The following is a 14,290-nucleotide window of genomic DNA, read 5'->3' as shown; positions in this document are numbered from 1 at the left end:
CTGCCAAGCCATGTCTTCCCTGGACCGGAATCGAGCATCCTAGGACCGGTTTCTGGCTATCGGCCGTCTTCAGCCAGGATAGCTTGACTCCAGTGACGTGGTGAGTATGGGACCCACGTCTGGGCATACCCTTCCCACATAGGGTGAACAGCAAAACACACAAGATGATGGATGGAATGTTGCTCAATGGCAAAATATTCACCCCCCTCTCACAGATCTGGGTTTAATCCATCGTTATTTTGCTCACCAAGCCACCCCAGTTCAGACATGACCATATGCAAATCAGTCTTGACCCTGTGCCTCATGGGAACAGTTCAGCCCGAACTGCCAAGCCATGTCCTCCCTGTACCGGAATCAAGCATCTTAGGACTGGTTTCTGGCTATCAGCTGTCATCAGCCAGGATATCTTGACTCCAGTGACGTGGTGAGCACGGGACCAACGTCTGGGCATACCCTCCTCACATAGGGTAACAGGCAAAACACACAAGATGATGGACAGAATGTTGCACAATGGAAAAACATTCACCCCCAGTCACAGATCTGGGTTTAATCCATCATTATTTTGCTCACCAAGCCACCCCAGTTCAGACATGGCCATATGCAAATCGGTCTTGACCCTGTGCCTCATGGGAACAGTCCAGACTGAACTGCCAAGCCATGTCTTCCCTGGACCGGAATCAAGCATCCTAGGACCGGTTTCTGGCTATCAGCCATCTTCAGCCAGGATAGCTTGACTCCAGTGACGTGGTGAGCACAGGACCCACGTCTGGCCATACCCTTTCCACATAGGGTGAACAGCAAAACACACAAGATGATGGACGGAATGTTGCACAATGGCAAAACATTCACCCCCAGTCACAGATCTGGGTTTAATCCATTGTTATTTTGCTCACCAAGCCACCCCATTTCTGACATGGGCATATGCAAATCAGTCTTGACCCTGTGCCTCATGGGAACAGTCCAGCCCGAACTGCCAAGCCATGTCTTCCCTGGACCGGAATCAAGCATCCTAGGATCGGTTTCTGGCTATCAGCCATCTTCAGCCAGGATATCTTGACTCCAGTGACGTGGTGAGCACGAGACCCACGTCTGGGCATACCCTTCCCACATAGGGTGAACAGCAAAACACACAACATGATGGGCCGGATGTACCACAATGGCAAAACATTCACTCCCAGTCACAGATCTGGGTTTAATCCATCGTTATTTTTCTCACCAAGCCACCCCAGTTCAGACATGGGCATATGCAAATCAGTCTTGACCCTGTGCCTCATGGGAACAGTCCAGCCCGAACTGCCAAGCCATGTCTTCCCTGGACCGGAATCAAGCACGCTAGGACCGGTTTCTGGCTATCAACCGTCTTCAGCCAAGATAGCTTGACTCCAGTGACGTGGTGAGCACGGGACCCACGTCTGGGCATACCCTTCCCACATAGGGTGAACAGCAAAACACATAAGATGGTGGGCGGTATGTTGCACAATGGCAAAACATTCATCTCCCAGTCACAGATCTGGGTTTAATCCATCGTTATTTTGCTCACCAAGCCACCCCAGTTCAGACATGGCCATATGCAAATCACTCTTGACCATGTAGACGGGTTGTTTAAATCTTTTATCCTGGCTAGGCCAAGACAGGTCGTTTGTTGAATGGTGTCATTCAGGAACATTATTTGTTCTGGGATCATGCAGGCTCTGAATAATGATTCTAAACCTTGTACCTGCCATTCTTTTGTACCCCAAACTGTTTTTGTCTCAATGTTGTTTTTCCAAAATTCAAAACCAAACGTAGACATTTTTTTCATAAAACTTTTCAGAATAAATCAGTTTAGTATTTGTCAACATGTTTTTCATTCCTGTCTTATTAATAATTTTAAAATAAAACGTTTCTGGATCAGTGATATTAAATCCTGAAATGTATGGGAATTTTTCCTAAAATGTTTTTGAGCTGCCTTTCGGCGGAGTTGGACAATGTTCCCATTGATTATACATTAAAACATTTCTAGGATTTGCTGATTTATGTAAGTAGTGATGCCCATAATGATTATAGCAATACATTTCTTCATAATTTGATGAACCTTGTAAATAATCATGTTCTGTATATTTAGCTGACATTTCTAAATCTGACATCATATTGTTAATATTTTCAAAGTCCCAATCATCAGAGAAAGTACTAGGTGATACAAAGTCACTTAAAGAAATCTTGAATTGATGTGGATATTTCAAGAGTTCAACCGGGCCATAGATGTCGTAATCAGTAGTGTCCCACGCTACACCACCAGGTATAGGAATGGCTGTGATGTTCACTGATGATAGTTCTCTTTTTTCAAAGTGAGATGATCTGAGAGGTTTTAGAACAAAGTTGATGTTCTGACTTGCTGTGTCCATTGTACTGTATTTTCCATCAATCATTCTTCCCAAGCTTAGAACCAAAATGAGCCAGAGCAGGAGGAAAAGTACACCTAACACAATCCACAATTCAATCCACGGTGAAATCAGATATGTTTCCCCAAGTTGATGAAAGAGTTCTGTAATTTTGTCTTTGAAAGATTTGTTTGCTGGCTTTTCTTCATGTTCACTTGGATCATCAGAAAAGTCATCGAAATTGATGAAGTAGCCAGATGCAGTTCTGTCAATAGTTTGGGTGGCATCAGGATTGTTATTAATCTTTGTAGTTGCTTCTTCCTTTTTCATATTTGTATAGTCCGAGGCTACATCATTGTAGACAGGTGTTTCTTGACGAACTGTTGCAATTTGGGTTTCAAGAGGCACAAGTTCCATGACTTTGTTGCATAGTCCTTTTTTATTCTCTGCAGGCTTATCAAATGTGATTAGTTTCAGTTTGAACCTCTTGGATTGGCCGCCATAAGTGTGGCAGGGTATGCTCAGACGTGAGTCCCTTGCTCACTTTGCCACTGGATTCAAGCAAGCCGGGCTAAAGACGGCTGGAATGCCAGAAACCGGTCTTCGGAAGCTTGTTTCCAGTCCAGGAAAGACATGGCTTGGCAGTTCGGGCTGGACTGTTCCCATGAGGCACAGGGTCAGACTGATTTGCATATAGCCATGTCTGAACTGGGGTGGCAGAGTGGGCTAAAGAACGGTGATGGATTAAACCCAGATCTTTTGACTGGGTGTGAGTGTTTGATTGATTCAGATGCTCCGTCCATCACCACCCCCTTTTGTACCGCTTTTGGCCGCCATACGTGTGGCAGGGTATGCTCAGACGTGAGTCCCTTGCTCACTTTGCCACTGTATTCAAGCAAGCCGGGCTGAAGACGGCTGGAATGCCAGAAACCGGTCTTCGGAAGCTTGTTTCCGGTCCAGGAAAGACATGGCTTGGCAGTTCGGGCTGGACTGTTCCCATGAGGCACAGGGTCAGACTGATTTGCATATAGCCATGTCTGAACTGGGGTGGCAGAGTGGGCTAAAGAACGGTGATGGATTAAACCCAGATCTTTTGACTGGGTGTGAGTGTTTGATTGATTCAGATGCTCCGTCCATCACCACCCCCTTTTGTACCGCTTTTGGCCGCCATAAGTGTGGCAGGGTATGCTCAGACGTGAGTCCCTTGCTCACTTTGCCACTGGATTCAAGCAAGCCGGGCCGAAGACGGCTGGAATGCCAGAAACCGGTCTTCGGAAGCTTGTTTCCGGTCCAGGAAAGACATGGCTTGGCAGTTCGGGCTGGACTGTTCCCATGAGGCACAGGGTCAGACTGATTTGCAGATAGCCATGTCTGAACTGGGGTGGCAGAGTGGGCTAAACAACGGTGATGGATTAAACCCAGATCTTTTGACTGGGTGTGAGTGTTTGATTGATTCAGATGCTCCGTCCATCACCACCCCCTTTTGTACCGCTTAGTTTCTGACAACCGCATAAACATGACAACTTTGCTCCCCCAGAATAATGAGTATATCTCCAGAGTCGCTGAAACAATAGATAGCTATTTCACTCAGTCAGTCATGCATGCTTCGTTTCACCAGAAGTGCAGAGAAATAGAGAGACGGGCGTTTTCAATAAAAGGATTATTTATTGAGCAGTCTACTTTCTCATGCAAGAGAAGTGAATTGCTACAATTGCAATATTTGTCATAAAGTAAAGTGCGTACAGTAAAATGAGTATTATGAAATAATACTGTAAAAGCATTTATATGGTTTCTAAGCCATAAGAAACTTAAAATGGATGAAATACAGACAACGATAAAATAATGACTAAGCATACTCAACTGGTGTTTCTAAGGTACGCCTACCCCAGTGTACCTAACCTAAGCCTAGTTCGGGGAAGGAGTAGATGAGTTACAGTTTTTGCCAAGAATCTGAATCAAGAATTCTCTGTGGGTCTTATCAGCTCCGTACCTTGGTTATAGAATGAAGGAGGTCTTGTATCTCTCTCTCAGGACTCGATTTCCCAGCAACCAGCAAGGGTGACCGGAAAACACTGGAGCTGGATTTCTCGGCAGGAGAAAAGACAGCGTCTCTCTCAGTGCGTCAATGGGAGGGTCAGCTTTCTTCGGCACTCGCATCAGCAGGGCGTTGGGCAAGTAGATAGCCGATCTGCTCCAAACCACCGTGTGTTGCTTAAGGCAGATGCTGGTATATTTATACCTGGAAGGTGCCGAGTTTGACGTAAGGTTGAACATAAGACGTCACTAAGAACTCGCAGTTCTTTCAGTTCTTTCAGGACTCCAGGAGTTCTAGGACAAATCAATACATAAGCAGGGGGAATTCCCAGGCTGCTGGAGGCTTGGTTTGTTTAAGAACACATTGTGCTTTCTAGGAGTCTATGGGAGTAGCCTTGCCGTATTTGGACTGCATTGGCTATGTCTTAATATGGGTATGATTCTTATGCCTGTATAAGGTATGATTTGATATAACCACATAAGGGCATAAAATCAGGAATATTTACTAGAGTCCTAGAATCATCTACAACAAAAGCAGCATAATGCAAAGTGGACATACTTCCAATTTTGTTGAAGTGTGAAGCCTATCTATCACAAAATTACGATTTCTCACACTTCTCTTAAATTAAGCCCCCCAATTGTGTGCAAGTATTACAATTTCTATAAGTACACACTAACCACCAAACCTCTTACCTGAAAATTAGCTGAGCATCCCCAATCCTATGAAGCTCATTTAGCTTGTGTCAAGCTGCAGGACCATTGCCAAAGCTAAAAGATGCCTCCAAAAAAACGACCATCATTTGTAGCATAAAAAATAAGAGCAAATTCTGCAATAGTAACAAAACATTTGACCCAATCTGCCAACCTTTTTTTACAGTAAAGCACTAGTCAAGTCAAGTCAAAAGCAGCGTTTATTTAGACCGTTGGTCTTCAAAAGGCATAAAAACCAGCATGAAAACATCTTTTACAAATACCCTAAAAACATCATAATTCAATCGATACTTTCATTAAGTAAGTACCCTATAAGAAATAGAGACAGGGCATCACAAGGTCCATTCAGTGGGTGGCATAATAGCATTCCTAATGTAAACATTATCAGCCCTTCCCTGCTAAAAATAAGAAGTTAAAAATAGTTTAAAACTTGATATTGATAAATAAGTACTAAATGGTAAATTCCAACCTCTAAAATCACTATGAGCCTGATTGAATCTGAACCTATGTTCTCAAATTCGTCCATAGAAAAGTTTTTTACAGCCTTCAAATATCTTCCAGTTACAATAGCAATATCAAGATTAGGCATATCAGTGAGAGGGTCTACAGCGTGGGGCCGCGATTCGATACCATAGTTTAAAAAGATAGGACACAAAAGTAATTTCCTCTGCGCTAAAACTGTCCTACAATCAACTAGAATGTGCGGGATTACATTTGGTTCCTAGCATACATTTACAATTTCCATCGGGCTGCATAATTTCTGCTCTTATTTTTCCATTTATTATCCAAGGGTTAAATGCCAATTCTTAATCTTAAAATTTCGCACCTGAGCCAATGATTAGGTAGCGTATCAAGATATGGGTACCAGGCTTCATTCTGCCAGGTCGTCTTCATAAATTGTACCGATTTGTTTCTTGCTCAGGTACTCCACATCTAACCTCCTAGACAATTCCTGTGCTTGGGATCTAAGTATATTCTTAGTAAAGCACTAAGATCCCATGGGTTAATGTTTGTGCTACAACAGAAAAAAAAACTGACGTAGCATTTAAAAAATAAGGAACAGAAACCTTCATTTATAAAGTCAAGAAAGAGCGCCTGCAGTAGTGGGATACAAGATGTGTGCGATTGTCCTCATAGGATGGCCTGATAGAGGGCACTGCTGATATTTAATAATAATATCATAAAACACCACACAACTCTGTATTCTTACACCTCTTCCCTATCCTGGCTTAACTACAATGTCACTTCCCCCAGCAGACGGTGGGTGAAGTATAAAAAGCAGAGGCCACGTTTACTCTATACAATAAATCAGAGGTGTGCTAGACAATAAAAAGTTAACCAAAAAAAACAGAGTTTAACTCTGAAACGTTTGAGGCCAGCAGTTAAAACTATCTCCCACGTGGATGGCTGGAAGCCAAGAGAAGCTGCCTGACGGAAATTGCTACCACTTCCTTATACATAGAATGATAGGAAAAAGTACAGACCGCGTTTCTGGAGTTGGGCATTCAAGAAAATAGATTTGGTATCTTCAAAGAGATTGACATTGACATATAGCTCAACTGGAGCACCTAGAAGTGGTTCTGTTCATGTATGAGTGCTTTGCATACAGTGATATTTGTGCAGAAATAAGGCAGACAACAGGCGAGAGTCACCAGCCCACCTACACTTTGTACTTTTGAGGCCCTGCTGGTAGGCACTTCAGCCAGCAGCAGACTTACTGCAGGCAACAAGAGGAACAAGAAAGCAGCTTTCGTCCTGGAAAAGTGCTGCCAAGCACTGCTTCATGAACAACGAGGACCCCGACCCCTCTCAGCCACAACACGGACAGGGTAACAAAAAACAATGGTCCTGTCGGGAAAACAACTGATTAGCTTACAGTACTTAATAAATCCAAGAAATTATGCTTTAGTCATGTGGTAAGGCAACACACCCGGAGACAAACAAACCTTATGCCAAAAAATAAATTTCTTTTCTTATGCTTTCATATATACAAATTGGTAGATGGCTGTTCTAAAGAATAAAGCATAAATGATGATTCAACTTGTGCTGTGGTACAGTTGGTGACTGGTAGTCATCAGTGACAAGGTGCTGTACAAAGGTGACATAAATAACACATATATACAAAGAGAACAATATTTAGCACGTGTGACCACAGTAAAATGCATAGACTCCAACAGGATTTCTTATTTTCTTGTTCTGATAGAGGAATTGCGTGGACTGATTACGGCAATAACGTCGACGTTTCGACCCTAACAGTAGTGCAAGATTTTTAAGCATCTGGGGCGGGTCTTCATCAGGACAGGGGAAAGGAGAAAGCCTGTTGAATATTAATTGAGTCAGTGAGGGGTGTGTATACTTGTTATGAAATAGCAAGAGGTGCGGTAGCAGCTTCATGCTTAGCTAATCGCTTGAGGTATTTAGAGCATTCAATTTATGCATTCATATTCCTTGGGTTGTCGCCAACACCTTGAACTCACATCAATGGATTGTGGTCTAAAGATATAAATTAAAAAGGAGCTTTAATACTCGGTGATGTGCAGCATTAGTTTCAACGAAAAATGGCGACAAACTCTAAGGTCTACATACCTGTTTAAACATAGAGATCTATCTTCATCAGCCGGTGGAATAAATTACAGTAGGGCCGCCATGGCAATCAATGTAGTGCGGTCGTAGGAATGAAGACCAGGAAGGCAGGAGCAGAGTTATTGAGAGTTTTATTGTAATCTCAATGCAAGAGACCTCATCCTCCAAAGTCCAGCATACAACTGACTTTAGCTTGAGGCAAAACATTCTAAACAAGCTACATTCTACAGTGGAACACTATATACATGCATGAGCCACAGGAAACAGCAGATAAGGTTAGCTCAGCTTAACCAAGAATACTACAACACCTCCCTCTTATCATCAACAAAAGAAATCGGACCAAAAGAGGTGAGAAGTATGATTAAACAAAATCTTTTAAATGAGAAGGGGTAGATCTTTCCCTAACAGATCTTCTCGCAGCACCAGCAGGAGAAGTGGAGTAGAAAGGAATGTCTTCTTCAACATCATTAGGACAACACTTAGCAATTCCATTGAGGTTCCAAACCTTATGGTCCTGTGTCCTAACAGCATTCCCTAACAGTTTTATAACTTTTATGGGTTGACTAAACTTGGAAACACCAAATTTCGGGTAGTTTTATCCTGACCAATTCTCCAACATGAACCACAGTTTTTTTTACAGCTTTTCTCACATCATACGCACACTTCCTCCTATCCATTTTTTCCAACTCTTTTTCTTTCCAACCAGCAGTGTTATCAATTGGACCCGCAGTATCAGAAAGTTTTGTAGAGATCCAAAAAGGTTTGAGGGGAGTGCAAGCCGATCTACCCTTAAATAAGGCAAAAGGTGTCACACCAGTAGAAGAATGCACAGTAAATCTATACTCGCAGACCTTTTCTTAATAGCCTTTTCCCAGTCACAGCTGGATACAAGAGCCAATTGCATGGCTTCCATGAGAACTCTGATGAATCTCTCGACAACTCCTTTGCTTTCTGGATGATAAAGCGAAGCACGTTTATGCACAACACTTCTTTCACTCAGAAAACACTCAACAACACCTGAAGTGAATTGCACACCTGTAACGCCCTGAACGTCTCAGGATCGTTTAACAGACACAATAATGAGGACGCAACCACTTGTGAAGGGTTAGTTATTTTAATGAAGGCAAAAATAATACAAAGAGTAAACAAAAGTTATAGTCACTGGAATCCTCCAGGCTAAGTACGTTACCAGCCCACAGCATGGATGGTCCTAACCGTCCTCTGCATATACGCCGATCCCGGCGTATGCCAACAGAGGGCAGAAATGAAATGGCCGACAATGCCAATCGGTAGGCTGTGAGGGGCACGAAGAGTGTTGGGGAGAATCGAGGAGTCAGGGAAACACCCAGCCGGGGTCTCTACCTGAAGGGAGCAGCCGCTCAACCTCTTCCTCAGACTGCACCGGGACGCGGAGTCACCTCCTGGTGATGCGTCACCGATACCCCAATCAAAAGCAAGAAGACTGAACCGAGAGCAGCCGCTCGATCGATCCTGTGGACTTCCGAGTCTGTAACGCGGCAAACACCTCCTGGTGTGCGTTACAGCTGGCAGTCCCTGTATCTCTGGTCGGGCTGGAGTTACGACTCCAACCAGCAAAAGCGCCACTGCGCTTTGACTCAGCCGAGTCAAAAAGCGAAGCTCAATGGTTGACCGGTAGAGCTTCCGGGTCCTTCACAGGTGACGATGGGGCAAGACACGGCCCAGGGAGTAACGACTCGACCTACCTCCGTTCTTGCCTTACTGGAGCACCACTCCGGAACACTGCTCTTCACGAAGCAGGTACGTCGGTGTAAACACAATATCCGACAGCGTAGTACCTCCCGGTTCCTCCCTTTATAGGGCGTGTTTTCCTTGAGTTATGTAACAGCTCTCCTGTTTACATAAGGGCGTGTTTTCCTTGAGTTATGTAACAGCTCTCCTGTTTACATAAGGGCGTGTTTTCCTTGAGTTATGTAACAGCTCTCCTGTTTACATAACCTCTCAACCGCTAAGCATCCTGGGAGATGTAGTCCGTTTTCGCTGGTTACCGTTTTCCTCCCCTCGCATGACAGGAATTCTTGACAGTACATCCTCCCTCTCAGCGGCTCCCCACAGGGCCAGCGCTGGCAGGAAAACGCCGATGGAACAAGGAGACCAAGCGCGGAGCATGAACCCCTTCAGCTGGTTCCCATGATTGCTCCTCCGGGCCATAGCCTTTCCACGCAACCAGGTACCACAGCTTCCCCCTGCGCCATTTGGACGCCCGTATGCCCGACACTTCATACTCCGCCTCCGACTCCACGCATACCGGCCTAGGTGTCCCAGACGGCTTGGAGGGTGCTGGTTTGAGCAATGATACATGAAAGACAGGGTGTATCCGCAATGACTGGGGCAAGCACACCTTCACGTTCACGGGACCCATACACTTGGTAATTCGATAGGGGCCCATGTACTTGGGATGGAACACACTGTTCTTTCGAAACCTCATGTTTCTTGTGTATATCCAGACGTAGTCTCCAGTGCGGTACAGTGGCCCGGGCCTTCTCTTTCTGTCTGCCGCAGAATTGTATTTTCTCTTGGCCTCTATTAGGACAGCCCTTGAGCGCATCAACGTGTCTTTTATGTGTGCCACCCTGTTCGCTGTGGCGGGAATCCTGTCCTCTCTGAACGGATGTAGAAATGGCAAGAACATGGGATGTTGGCCATAGTTGCTATAGAACGGAGATGACTGTGTGGAGCTGTGAGTGGCGTTGTTGTAGGCTATCTCTGCAACCCATAGCAAGTCGACCAATTCTTCCCTGCCCTGGCCCACAAAACATCGCAGATACTGTTTGAGCGTTTGGTTCAGGCGCTCGGTTTGGCCGTCCGTTTGAGGGTGGTAGCTGGTGGACAGGGCGGTCTTAACATGCAGCGCAGTGCACCAAGTCTTCCAGAATTGCGCAGTAAACTGCGACCCCCGGTCCGACACGATCACCCCAGGTAATCCATGCAGTCGTACCACATTCTTTAGGAGTAGTGACGCCAATTCCCCGGCCGTAGGGACTCTCTTGCAGGGGATGAAGTGCCCCATTGTCGTCAAGTAATCCACCACCACCAGTATTGCCGTCATCCCCTGGTCTACCGGTAGGCCCACCACGAAGTCCAGTGATATGCTTTCCCATGGTCTATCCGGGGTTGGAAGTGGATGTAAGAGCCCTTGGGTTCGGCCATGGTCGGCCTTCATGGTAGCACACGTAGGACACTCCTGTCCCCACCTCCTGACATCCACTCTCATGGTTGGCCACCAGAAATGCCGTCCCATGCTAGCCACCGTTTTTTCAAAGCCCAAATGACCTGCGCATGGAGAGTCATGGCACCAGATGAATGCTTGTTTCCTTAGCCTAGGCGTGGGTATCAATAGGCACCTGCCCTTCAGGGGTATCCCGTCCTTCAGCTGCCATTCTCTGTGACTGAGGAGCCACCTCCGCCATGCGAATGACCTGATCCCTCTCTTTATTCCCCTCAGGAAAGTATCCGGTTGGATAACCCCCAATACCATCCTCGGGGAAATGATGGAATGCTCGGTCGCAGGCAATGGTTCCTTAACTGCAGATTGACGGGTCAGGGCGTCCGCCTTCCGGTTTTCCGTCCCCGGCCGATATGTGATGCGGAAGTTGAACCCCGCAAAGAAGATCATCCACCGTAGCTGCCTGGGAGAAAGGTGTCTTGTGGCCGTCATGAACTGTAGGTTCCGATGGTCCGTGTACACCGATACCACATGTCTTGCCCCCATCAACCAATGCCTCCATTCGGTGAAGGCGTCCTTGATTGCGAGAAGCTCCTTCTCCGCAATATGGTAGTTGCGTTCGGCGTCGTTGAGTTTGCGGGACATGTACGCAACGGGATGAAGCACCCCTGTGTCGTGGTTGCGTTGGGACAAGATAGCCCCCAGTGCCACATCCGATGCGTCCGCTTCCACCGCGTAGGGGAGATCCGGATCGGGGTGAGCCAACACCGGCGCCTTACCAAAGGCGCTTTTCAGGGCCTCAAAGGCTGTGTTCGCTTCAGGGGACCAGACAAACTCCTTGGACTTCCTCAGTAGCTGTGTGATTGGGGCCACCAATCCTGAAAATCCATCTATAAACCGCCTGTATAAGTTGGCGAAGCCAATGAAACTTTGGACGTCCTTCACGCTTTGGGGCACCGGCCATTCTTTCACCGCCTTGATCTTTCGTTCTGCCATCTCCTGTCCCTCTGGACTCAGCATCACTCCGAGGAATTCCACGGATGTGACGTGGAAGTCACACTTGCTGAGTTTACAAAACAGCATGTTTTCCCTCAGCTTTCGGAGCACAGCTTTGACGTGGTGTACGTGCTCCTCCACACTGGACGAATAGATGAGGATGTCGTCGATATATACGACCACGTAGATATCCAACTCCTCTCTGAATACCTCATTCAGAAAGTACTGAAAGGCTGCCGGGGCGTTGCACAGACCGAACGGCATGACGAGGTACTCAAAAAGGCCAAACCTGGTCTTAAAGGCGGTCTTCCACTCGTCTCCGTCCCTCATGCGTACCAGATGGTATGCCCCTTTCAAATCCAACTTGGTGTAGATACGAGCTTTCTTGACCTGTTCCAGAAGTACACTGATGAGAGGCAAGGGGTACCGATTTTTTATGGTTATCGCATTCAATGCCCTAAAGTCCACACAGGCTCTCAGCTCCCCATTAGCCTTCGGGATGAAGAAGAGTGGCGAGGCGGCCGGAGACTTGGACGGGCGGATGAATCCTAGCTTGAGGAGTTTATCCAGGTACCCCCGGAGATGCACGTTTTCAGGCTCCGTCAGGGCATACAGCCTGCCGCTGGGAACGCTGGCCCCTGGCACCAGGTCGATCTGGCAGTCAAACTGTCTATGTGGTGGTAGCACTTCCGCCTTCACCCCATCAAATACATCCTCAAAACTGTGATAAGCCTGGGGGAGAGCCACATCTTTTTCTGCCGCTGTAGCCTCCGTCTGACTCCCGCTCTCATCTGCTTCAAGGGATTCCGTTCGTATTCCACAATGCAGGGTGCAATACGGTGACGTCATTTCGATGCGATGTGTTGGCCAATCCACAGAGGGGTTGTGTTTCTGTAGCCACGGCAATCCCAATATGACGCCATATTGGGGCGCTCGGATGATGTTAAAATCGATTTGTTCCAAATGGTTCCTCCCATATCTCATCGAAAGGACCCCCATGTGCTGCCCGATGGGCCCCGTCACCAATCGCCTTCCGTCTACAGCATAGACGTCTTCGGGTACAGCTTTGGGAAGAAGCACTAGCCCTAGCCTGCATGCCTCGTTGTGGTCCATAAACATGCCAGTGGCCCCTGAATCCACCATGGCCACAACGGGTATCCACTGGTCATGCACTCCCCACGTGCACCGTGAGAAACAGGTGTCGTTGTCCCTTAGTGACCGAGTTGGAAAGTGAAGGGATGGATGAGTGACTCCGAGATGCCCCTTCTTTGGTCTGGGAGTCCTCTAGTTTTCCGCCGGTATGTCCACCACGGCTGTTACCGACCGGTTGGCCCGATAACGTGACGTCTTCGGTTTGGCAGGGCATTCACGTACGTAGTGGCCTTTTTTGACACAATATAGGCACAATCCTTGTTTACGGCGTGACTCTTTCTCCGTGGCTGTGAGGCTCGCTCGTATTGCGCCGATGTCCATGGGTTCTCCCTTGGATGCGGTGGAAGTTTCAGGACTTCCCACCGTCACATAGGATGGAAGGGATTTTCCTTTTCTCCCATGATCCCCCTTTCTTTCACTTAGCCTATGTTCCAGCCGTAATACCAGGTTGATAAGGCCCTCACATGTCTTGGGTTGAGGGTCAATATGAGCCACGGCGTCCTTGAGCTCATCGCACAGCCCTTGATGGAAGAGCGCCGTCTGTTTAGCAACAGGCCACTTGGTTTCCGCAACCAACCTTCGGAACGCGTTGAGATACTGCACCAGGTCGTTGGATCCCTGTCTCAACTCAAGCATTTCACGGTCCGCCGTGTACGAGTCAGCCCTTCTGTCGAATACCTTCAGGAATTCCTCGCGAAAAGCACCCCAATCACATAAGATGGGGTCGTCCCTGCTCACCAGAGGTACGGCCCATTGTGCCGCGTTTCCAGCCAAATAGGAAATAAGGAAAGCCACACGAGCCTGACTCGTGGGGAACGCCTTTGGTTTGCACGATAAATGTAGCGCCACTTGTGTGAGGAATACCTGCACTGTGTTAGGATCCCCACAGTACCTCTCTGGTGTTGCCAAGGGGATGGCTACCGGCATTTCCACTACTACCGCAGGGGTCTGGTTCGTGAGGGAGGTGCTGGGCGTGAGCGGGTCCAATTGGATAGCATCCAGTCTGGCTTTTACATCGGCTGTTTCTTGCCTAGAGGCAGCCAATTCAACTTGCACGGTCGCTAAAGCAGCCAGCACATCATCAAGTGTTGCCATGTCTGTTATCGACCGGGAGACAGTTAGTGTTATTAAGGTCGGATATTTTGTAACGCCCTGAACGTCTCAGGATCGTTTAACAGACACGATAATGAGGACGCAACCACTTGTGAAGGGTTAGTTATTTTAATGAAGGCAAAAATAATACAAAGAG

The sequence above is a fragment of the Lissotriton vulgaris genome, chromosome 6 (genome assembly GCF_964263255.1).
Source record: "Lissotriton vulgaris chromosome 6, aLisVul1.2, whole genome shotgun sequence".
NCBI classification, from domain to species: domain Eukaryota; kingdom Metazoa; phylum Chordata; class Amphibia; order Caudata; family Salamandridae; genus Lissotriton; species Lissotriton vulgaris.
Note: the sequence above shows the minus strand (reverse complement) of the source record.